The sequence below is a fragment of the Anabas testudineus genome, chromosome 14 (assembly GCF_900324465.2).
Source record: "Anabas testudineus chromosome 14, fAnaTes1.2, whole genome shotgun sequence".
Classification (NCBI taxonomy): domain Eukaryota; kingdom Metazoa; phylum Chordata; class Actinopteri; order Anabantiformes; family Anabantidae; genus Anabas; species Anabas testudineus.
The window spans coordinates 17,753,664-17,764,706 of NC_046623.1; positions in this window are offsets into that span (position 1 = coordinate 17,753,664).

The following is an 11,043-nucleotide window of genomic DNA, read 5'->3' on the forward strand; positions in this document are numbered from 1 at the left end:
TCCTTCTTTTTCTGAGTCAGTCTGTTTCTAAACCTGCACTAAGCTTCATCTCAGCTCTCAGGTCTATTATTGAATTCATATTTAGTAACAGAACCTGTTAATGAACCTAAATACTTTTCTGATCAGTTGTGTCCATTAGTCTGAGCCTCGCTGTCTGCCTGTTGCAGCGGTCGTTCTTTTCTGTGTGGCTCCCTCTGGGTTTTATAATCTTCTCATCTTTTGAGGAAAGTTTATTGTTTGCAAGAGAAACAACAGAAGCTGAGACACATCTCCTCATCTCCTCCCTGTTAGGAAACATCAGCTGTGTCATTTTTGTTTTTGTCTTTTTCTGTTGTGTAATTCTGGACACACAGTGTCTCACAACATTTTTCCCAAGATGCCAAAAACCTCGGACTGATCAATATTTTAAAAATAGAACTTGTTATTTGTTCTTAAATCTTTACTTTGAGTAGCTGTAGTGAAAACATGCAGCTGTTTCTGCTTCATTTTGAAAGTTTGTCTTACAAACACACACTTTACAGCACGTGTATTTAACACCTAGTTACACTTTAGCACAACGCCACACACACACACACACACACACACACACACACACACACACACACACACACACAGCGGCTGCAGCAGAAATGTTCCGATCTATATTATTGACAAATGCATATCAGATCTATTCATAAAACCAACAGCTCTCTGAGCAAAGCAGAGACGATCTCAGGCTGCTGTAGGCACACGCTGAGTGGCAAATCAATCACACCTAAATGGTGCAAATATGAATTGACCCTCGAGGGGCTCATTTAGACAACAGGTGGTGCACTGCATTGCAACAAGGACACCGTATGCATTGAGGCACAGTTGTACCTTCAGTTGAACATGTTTTAACATGTGGCAGCTGAGCAGCTGCAGCCGTCATCATTACCTCTGTTATAATTTGCTTACGAGTGTTTGTGGTAGCAGTCATACGTCAGACACATCATATCTTCTCCCAGCGTGAAAAGCACTCAGGCATGTGTCAACACTAAAAGGTCTCACTCACGTCGCTGCTCCCTGAGAGACAGAAACACCAGGAGATAGAGCCATAACTCTTCTTTATGTCCTTTTCCTCCAGCTCTCCACTGCAAGTATTGATGTGATTCACACACACACACACACACACACACACACACACACACACACACACACACACACACACACACACACACACACACACACATCTACATCACTTACAGTAGAAGCAGAGGTGGACTGATAATCTGGATATTCTGTCAAAGTCCAGGATGACTGGTGGACCTGACACAATCAATGACTGTCAACCTGGTGACCTGACGAGGTGCAGGCTAAAAAAACATGAACACCAAATTCTGACAAAGCATTTAAAGAACTTTACACCTGTTAAAGAACTAAAACTGAGCTTCTTCTCTCAGTTTATTCTATAAATTCAACAATCGATTGTTTTTTGAGAATTGCATCCCCATGTCAGTACCAGTGCATCCTGTAAACACTGAACAACTATTGATCCACCACCATTCGTGCTACAAGGGACAAACAAATGCACGGCAGGGGCAGCGTTTGTGAAGGTTGAAGGTGAATCTGAGTTCAGTGGAAGGAGATTTGACATCTTAATCTAAAATAGTCGCCTGTCAAATTAAAGAGCACAAAGTAAGTAGTAAGTTATATTTAACAGTGTTTAAGTGTTTACTCAGCTTTTATAGTTTAAATGAACTACAGAGTACATGTATTTCATAATCATTACTCATGTCACATTATTAATCCACAAGTACTGTAATTAAAGCTCTGCAGGTTTGAGTACTGTACAATCAGATTTGAAATGGATATTTCTACTTTTAAAATGAAGGGGGACACAGGTGAGAAGGAGGAAACTCAAACGCAGAAACTTTAAATAAGCTGCAAATGATTCATGATTGAAAGAAAATCATGGATAAGTGCAAAAGAGAAAACCCCGTTAAAGCTTCTGATTAACTAAAGGGCAAGACTCACTGAACGCCAGCGGCAGCGATGCCAAACATCTGCTTGATTAGTAAGTGTTGCAGCTTCATGCTACCGTTAGCTTAGCTGCATGTTGAAGCTTATAGTATGAATATAAAGGAGAAACAGGAACATTTGGGTCGTCAGGAGAAACATGGTGCAGAACAACCTGTGCACTGTGTGATATTTGGAAATGCAGCACACATATAATATACTTACACACATGCACACACACACAGAGATATAAATAACAGTTGCTTCATCCTGTATTTCTACTGAACAGAGCCATTAGAAAAACCAGGATGGCACCAGCTGCTGTCCTGTTGTTCAGGACCCGGCCACTGGAGAGAGCGAGGCCGTGCAGACAGAGTGCAACACCAGCTTCTCTCTGTAGCTTCTGGCCACGACGCTTCTTATGGACATTTTGATTTGTTATGCAGCCTGAAATGAATGCACGCACCCACAGAACCGAGCTCAGGCGCTTGCACAAAACTACATTTCTTCCGTTTGGTTCCATGTATGGAAAGCCGAAAGGGTCATACACACCCTCCCACGCGCACACACACACACACCTTGTATAATGGTCTTTGTTTCCTCCTCCTTCCCAGCTCCAATTTGATGGCAGCGCAGCCGCCAGGTTCCCCAGATGACCATTGAGATAGAGCTAACAGATGAAAGCAGCTGTAAGACGCTGGCGGTAATGGTGCTACAGCTCCGGCTTACAGCCCATATTTCTCCCTGATGGCTGTGGTGCCCTGCCTCCCCCAGACACCTGCAGGAGTGAGCTGCTTGAAGGAGTTGTTAGCATTAGAGAGGCAGGGACACATACAGAGAAATAAAACCTAGTGTGAAACATGAGCACAGGTTTTTACGGAGACATACGAGCCGTTATCAACTCATACTCACTTATACTAAATAACCTTAGAGTGATGTTATTTAATATTCTTTGTATCTACAGTATATTACGTATCAAGCTAATATGTCCACATGCTTTTAGAAAACCTGAAAAGATTATTTATTCTAATGTCTGAACAACACAGTGATGTCTCTAAAGGCCCTGTATTAAAATGAGTGGTTAGAAGAGGGTCAGGGTGACTGTGGTTAAGTTAGTAAAGCATGGTTACTTAGACCAGCTACAGTAAATATCTAATGTCTCAGCTGATTCTTATTTGTTTGGTGTCCCACAGAGTCTGGTGCTTATTTCACTCATTCAGCTACAAGTAACAACTGTTAATTCAGTAAAGTTAGCTACCTGATCCACACTCCTCCTAACGTACAGTAGTCCAATGTTGTTGATCTGATTGAATAGCGTAAACCTTAATTTACACCACCTCTTACCAACTAGTTCTGTATAATTGAATCCATTTTGTAAATGGATCCTCGTCTTTTTGAGCGACATCACAAATATACCATACGTGTATATATTTACTTATATAAGGATGTAAATGTCTTGTGTGCACGTCTGAGTCGATATTCTTCTGGTTATCAACAGAACAAAAAGTCAGATAGACAGAGAAGGTAGATTTAATGTGTAAATCTTTCAGCACTTTTGTTAAGCACCTCTTCTTTCATCAGATAGCTGACACTGTTCTCTCACACTTCACATTATCATCCTGTTTTGATGTGCTCAGCCCCCATTAACCCAGAAAGGCTGTAAATCCTCATATGTATTATTCTTGTTTGTTTCTATCCCTCAGCGCTGGCGACAGTTGATTCTGGAGGTTCCTCTTCCCGTCTGTCCGTCTGTCTCATTCTAGTGAGCAGGATGTCTTGGGATGTGGATATCTTTCTTCATTTGTCCTATAGAACTTATTAGAATATGCATCTGCAGGTAAAATGAAGGCATACGACTGGTTGCACTGCTTGTTCATTACTCCAGTGTTTGACGGGAAAACCAACAACTAAACCAATCACTGTAAGAAATCACCACCCCATAGTGACTAAATGAATTTCCCAATAAAATACCATTTCAGACCCGGCACCACAGTCCTCGTGGGCAGCTGCCATAACAGGGTCACTATTAAGATTAAGATCCCAGTGACTGTGTTTCTGTCATTTAGCAGCGTAATTCCCCAACAGGGACAATCTGCCTGAGGGGATTTGGCACATTAAAAAAAAGTTGGAATATAATCCTGAACAGGAAGAGGAGAGAGTGGTGGAGGATAAAGACAGAAATAATAGACATACAGGACGGGGTGATAGCGACGAGGCCAATGCACAGTCACTGTGGGCCTGTAGAAACTACTAATTCAAAAACTATAAATTCCAGTCTGTACCAAGCAAGTAATATTTCAGTCAGCCGCCTCTTGTGGAAAAGATTATGATATCAGTGAAGAATGTGAATGTGTGGAATCTACACTCAGCCTACAGGTGGATGCTGGGATGGAGACAGAGCTTTAGCAGCATTACAAGAGCATTATAGGTGAAAGGAGTGTGTCTTAGCTGATCTGACACTGCCACATCTCTCTTTTAGCCTAGAACAGTATAATGTAATGGCAGGACTGGATAACCAGAGTCCTGTTTTTACTTAAACACACCATATTATGCTTTTTTTCTGTATTTTCAGTTGTAACTTAACTATAGTGATGACGGGCGTCCATATTTAACAGCTAAACAAATCCTCTCTGTCGGCTCTGCTGCTTTTCAAAAACTTTTTCTGGATCCTCCCCAGATTTAGCCAACGGTCCTACGGTCTGCCTGGTTATAATTGACTTGTTTAGTAAATCTAACTTAGCTAAGATAATAAATGTGAAAACATCAGCGTGAGAAGATTCAGCATCTCAGCTATTGGGTTTGATGCTGCCTGTTACATTTGCCGCCTCTCGACTACCCCATCTGAACCCCTGGTTATAAAAAGTGTTTAAATTTTAAATAGCTCCCCACTGTAGAGTCCACTATGCTGTAAGAACATGCAATGTAAACTTACAGCTACCAGGATTCTTACTCTTTGGAGCAGCAGATGAAACACTGACTGTCCCTGGTGGCCGTGGACTCTGTCACACAGTGACTGCAGCTTTGTGTCAGATCAAGATCAAACCTAATGAGCTCTGACCACAACACACAGCTCAGTGCAAGAAACAAGACACACAACACATGACTTGTAACCAACTGTGAACTCTTATTATTTCACTTATCAAACATACTTCTTCCATAATTACAGAATATGCAGCTCGATTCCAAAGAGCACACTGACGCTGCACAGCAGTGTTGGCAAAATGTTTTGAATTATTATTAATTCCAAGGTGTTTTATGACAAATTAATGCAGAAAACCACTAAATTTCCAAAGGTTCACATACTTTTTGTAATCAGGAAGAGGAGTGACGCCATGGGGGAGGGTTAAAGCCCTGAGATAACTAATTTGTGAGCTGTGACTTTCATAATAAAAGACTCAGTAGGGAAAATAAAACCGAACTAATCATCAATGCAGTTCGAGTTATGAAAGAGTAAATGAATACAAAGAGCTGACAGCACAAAAAGGATTAAAATTAGTAAAGACCAAGAGTCAACAGGGCCCAGTAGGCTCATAAAGGATCAGAAGTTCAGACAGATAACTAGAGGCCAGCCCGTGTGAAGCCTTGAAAGGAATCAATAAAGTGCTCAAATCAACAGGCAACCAGTTCTACATGCTTTGTAGTTCTCGAGCCTCTTTGTGACAGTTCCAATGTTCAGGGATCTCACATGAATGACAGGACGAGCTGAGCCTCTAATGCTGAAGAGAAATGCTTAATAATGTTAATTTAAGTGATTCCCTGTACTGTGGGAGGTGTCAGAGGACGGGCTGAGCTCACAGCAAGGACCTGCCAGGTTCTCCAGCTGCTGCAGATGGAGGCTTGAACAGAGGCAGCGACGCTTCCAGGAACTGAAAGAACTCTCACTTTATGAAAGACAACGTTAACGTTCCCTTTAAAAGCAATACACACAGACTCAACTGACCCTGCTGCAACAACTGTGTTTAATGCACCATAAGTTCAGACTTTAAAGTTTAAAGTTAGAAAGTTACTGTGAGAAACAGCTTCGTTAAATATTACGTTAAAGGAAACTAAACAAGAACAAACATGAAGCGAAAACATCTAAAATATCAGTGCAGCTGTCCGTGAACACACACTGAATAATTAGAACAAGGTTTAAATTCACAAAGAAATAAAAACACACTGTAGATGATGCTTTTAAAAAACCCTGATTTACAAAGAGTCCAGTAAATGAAACGATCTGTATCTTTTGACAGAAGAAAGGTGCGTTGGTGTTGGGAACAGTGTGAGTTCTCTGTACAAACTCCATGCTGTGTACTCTGCCAAAGCACTTGTGTAATGTTTCCAGTGGAAACTGTCGCTCTGATTTGCAGCTTCAAGTAAAACTGAATGTTTCACTCCTACTTACACTGAGACTTGTGCTCCTAATGTCTGACTTCATGAGCCACTGAGGGCTGGAGCTGCTCTACGGTTTTATACTTGTTCTTCTAATAGATAAACAAATAAAACCCTCCCAGCTGTAATCACAGTATTATGCTATTTATGGTCTATAATCTTGTATTTTCCCCCTCAGATTGTGGAGAGGACCCAAACGATTTAACCGGAAAGAGCGAGAGATCAGGAGCAGCAGCAGCAGCAGCAGCAGCAGCGAGGGATTATAAACGACTGGTGGCCCTGCCAAAGCCCCGAGCCCGATCAATACTGTAGATGTGAATCTTAGTCATTATGGTTGACTGAGAGCCAGTTTGGCACAGAGAGACCGGGTTCTGCGATGATCCTCATTAGTTGTTGTCACTCTCTCAGAGTAATTAATATGCTAAAATGAAAAGCAACTGTTCCGCTTTCACTTGTCATTTCAATATCATTTGCGAGATCTAATCAAAAAGGCTAAATCATATTTGATTCATCAGTGGAGCCAAACCGCTGCTGCTCCAGTCCGTCTCTGTGTGTGTTCACTGTGTTCATTGTGTTTACTGTGTGTCGCGTTTCATTTTCCATAAGATCCAGATTTGTTATTTGCTGTTTTCTGTCAGGTTCAGACAGAGTTTCAAAGAGGAGAGTGGATGTTATAACACAACCAGGTGTGAATTGGTTTGCTTGTGTTTGTTGAAACAATCCTGCAGTACACACACACACACACACACACACACACACACACACACAGTCAGCTTCTATCAGTTCAAAATCCATGATGCCATCTACTTGCAAGCTAACGGCGACAGTTGAAATCAAAAAGGTGACGTTTCAAAGTCAAACATTAGAAAATGATTTAAAAAGATATTGAAATGTGTCCAGAGTGAGTTAAGAAGTAAACAGCTGGAAAACCTGACACTTACTTACAGCTGCTTACTGCACATTTATGGAGACAGCAGAGAACTGAAACGAAGGAGCTGCTGTTATCAGTGGGTTGAATGTCTCTGTGGGGTTTACTGTGATTGGTAACTAACAGGTTTCTCTGTCTACCTGTAGGTGAGTCAGGTCCAGGGTTTGTTCTGCTGGCTCACTGACGTCGCTCACTGCTACCTAAAGCCAAAGACTTCATAACGTGGTTCCTTTTTCTGCTGTTCACTGTTTAATACCCGTTTGAATCCAGCTCCATTAATCGGGCCCTGTATATGTTCTTCTGATGGGACCGTTTGTTTGCAGCCGTCAGGATCCTGCTCTTTAATGTATTTCCACAGTGGCTCCAGCATCCAGCTGTGCTAGTCGCTGCTTGGTTTTGTAGTGATTACAGGAAGAATTGTACCACATTGCTTTTGTTTCTTAGACTAGGTTTAGTTGCTGCTTCACAGCGGGACCGACCGTCTGAACTCTATCCACTGCTGAACAAATGCATCCATTAACAGTTGCAGGTAAATACCACACTGGATCTACATAACTGAAGAAATACACTGATTTAAGACAAGATGCTGGAGTGATACATCTCGTCCTGCATCCTGTTTAGAATATCCTGAAAAATTTTCATGCGCTCGTGCTGTTTGTGATCAGGACAGGGAGAATATAAACAACTCATTCTGAATATCACCTTAACGGAGACGCGCTTTTATCTGGGATATTTTGTGCAGGTAAACAAGTGCGATGTCATCACTTCTGTCAGCGTCTCAGATTTCGGTTGCACCACGTCGTCTGTTCTCCGTTGCTATTTCAGGAACAAAGGCAGACCTCCATGAAAGAAGCAGAAGACGGAGCGACATAGAAAGAGAAAGTGAGGGAGACGGATCGAGTATGTGCATATGTACATCACTCCTCTATGTCCCCACTCGCACATGTACTTGTGTCTCTGTTCTCGTCTTGAATTTTTGAACAAGGTTATGTTTTAGTCACAGTTCTTCTGTACTCGTGCCCAAGAGCCTTGAAAAGGCCTTCAGCACTTTCACTCATCACATTTGGGTATAATGTCACAACGTCTGGCCCATCTCATCGATCATGCTTGCTGCTTGTTGTGACACATTCGTAGGAGCCACCAAAGAAGCGAAAACTGTTTATAACCATTTTATTTCACTTTATATGCTGCATTTTAAGACCCCCCCCTCCCGCCCCCAAGGATTGATGAGCAGTTGAATAGATCCTCCCATTAACTTTATGTTGACACTTTCAGTCCCTGCAGCAGTCAGTAAATCTAACCTCACACATCCATCATCAGCAGGCATCGTGTCAAAATCGTCCTTGAGCTTCTGAGTTTTTAACTTAAAGTGAAAAACAGGCAAAATCCTGAAAATGTAAAAAAAAGAAAAAAGAAATCACGAAAAAAAAAAAAAGAATGAAATCGCTTTTCCCTCCACTTCATTTATATCCCTCTCTCTGTTAATGAAGCACATTTAATAGGTTAATTTAATAAAGAATCAGCACTTTCACTCACATTGAAAGGGTCAGACTATTACAAGGAAGGAGCAGGTGTGCAGTCCGTTTATTATCCACAGCGCAGTTAAATGAAGGATTTCATCAAACACCGGTGAGCGGTCATCTGGCTCCTGTCGCTCCGATGCACTGAAAGGTCAATAACTCGTTTCTCACCTACACACATGTAAATACGCTCCTAAACCAACGAGGCTGGCTGCTTTGATTGTGTGGATTAGGGGGAAGGTCTGTCTTTGCTCTGACAACAATCACTCATATGGGTTTAATATGACTGCTGCACACACACACACACACACACACACACACACACGAACATGTAATTAACTGCTGCTGTTATTATTTTTATTATGAATTAATTAGTTTGGTTAATTAGTTTATTTTAAAAAGGTGAATTAATTGGTGTTTAGCACTTCACCTTCATCCACTCAAAAATAATTCAATACAGTTTGATGCTATTATGTAGTAGTGTTGTAATTATATATGAATAAAGTCATTTATCATCTGAGGTGTTTACTATCAATAAACTCATAATAAATACTTTTTATACGTTTTCAAGTAAATGGTTCCTCCAGTTTCTCTTTGTTTTACCCCCAGCTAACAAATATAAATAAAAAATCTAACTGTGTATTTTCACGTTCTATCACTAGACTTTTCTTTTAGTTGGTTTAAAACATTGTCCTCTCTTCCAAAACAACTGGACAACAGCAAATCTCAAAGCTGTGCATGAGTGCATGCCTATGCAGAACCCCAGCACCCCATCACTCCCCAAACACAAACCCAATTGACCGTCCCTCCACGCAGTAACAAACTGCAGGGTGTTCACTTTAAAGAGACAGATGTGCAGCCGTCCACCGAGTTTGTCTCCCTCCATCACTGAAAGTGCACAGTGTCATCAAGAGGTGAGTTGGGGGTTATGGGGCTGCAGCTTCATAACACACAGTGTCAGCTGCGTGTCTCACTACTCTCCTGTGTCTGGGGAGTAAAGAGGAGCAGAGGGCAACAGAGGAGAGGCAGCTCTTCAACTTTAACACAGGTTACTCGGGCTTTATTGGAAATTGGACAATGGCCTGTATGAGAAGGTTTTGCCACCACCTGTCCTGCTCCTTAGCTCAGTGCCGTGTTATAGGTTTATAACATGGCTGCAGAAGGCTGTGCACTGAGTCATTTAAAAGGCACAGACCTGGGAGTGTGACAAAATGCAGGAGCCATAGTGGGAAAAGGTCTTTTGTAACAGAGTTTGTGGAGGCAGTGACTAATGTGCGTCTCAAAGGAGCACAGGAAGAACCCTAAAATTCCCTAGAACATGTTAGGGAATCTCAGCTTTAGAAAAAGATAATTAAACCATATACCAACAAAGTAAACAGAAATAATGGGGGAAACTGATGGAGAACAGTTAATAGGAGTGAATTAAGTAACTACACCAGATTTCGGATTTCCTATCTTATTTAGTGCAGGATCCCCACTTTTTACCTGAGCTCCCTCCTGATGCTGCTGGAACGGGCTTCAACAGTAACTGTGCTGCAAAACGAAAACAATTACTGAAAAAGAAGCTAAAGTGAGAACAGAGAGCAGAGCTGATGATTCTCTGCAACCACTTCCATGTCACTAATATCCAGTTAATTGCTTTTTGGTGTAAAATCAAATCAAGGTTCATCAGTTCATGGAATTTGCTCAGCTGTCATGGAGATGGATCTATTGAGATGTCAGCTCAGAAGCTTTTATGATTTAATCCACGACGGCCTTGATGGTTGAAAAGTCCATTGAAAAACTAGTTAGTGACCTTGAGTCAGGAATGGTTCGTCAAACTGAGTTATAAATATGACTCAGTAAGGATGAAATGTTATTAACACTTCAGATCTTCTTTTCTTAATTCCTAAGAATACACCAACAGATTCTCGTGGAGAAAACATTTGCTATTTACATGCTATCTGTTGAAAGAAGAAAAAAAAGTGAGCACTCACACCAACCTCTCTTTAAGACAGCCATGAATCATGATTGCTTTATACAAAATTATATGACAGCAATCAACGTCACTTTGCTGATGGATAACCTGAGCGAAAGAGGAAACTCTCATCTCCAGAAGGCAATAACATTAAAACTAAAGTCATTAAGTTGTGATAAATGACGAGACAGTGAAAGGCATTCACATGCCAGCACTCCAGCCTCTCACACTGAGTCCCTCCAATAGTTGGGTTTATTTGCAAAGTAAAGCAGCCAGCTGGCTCTGTCGAC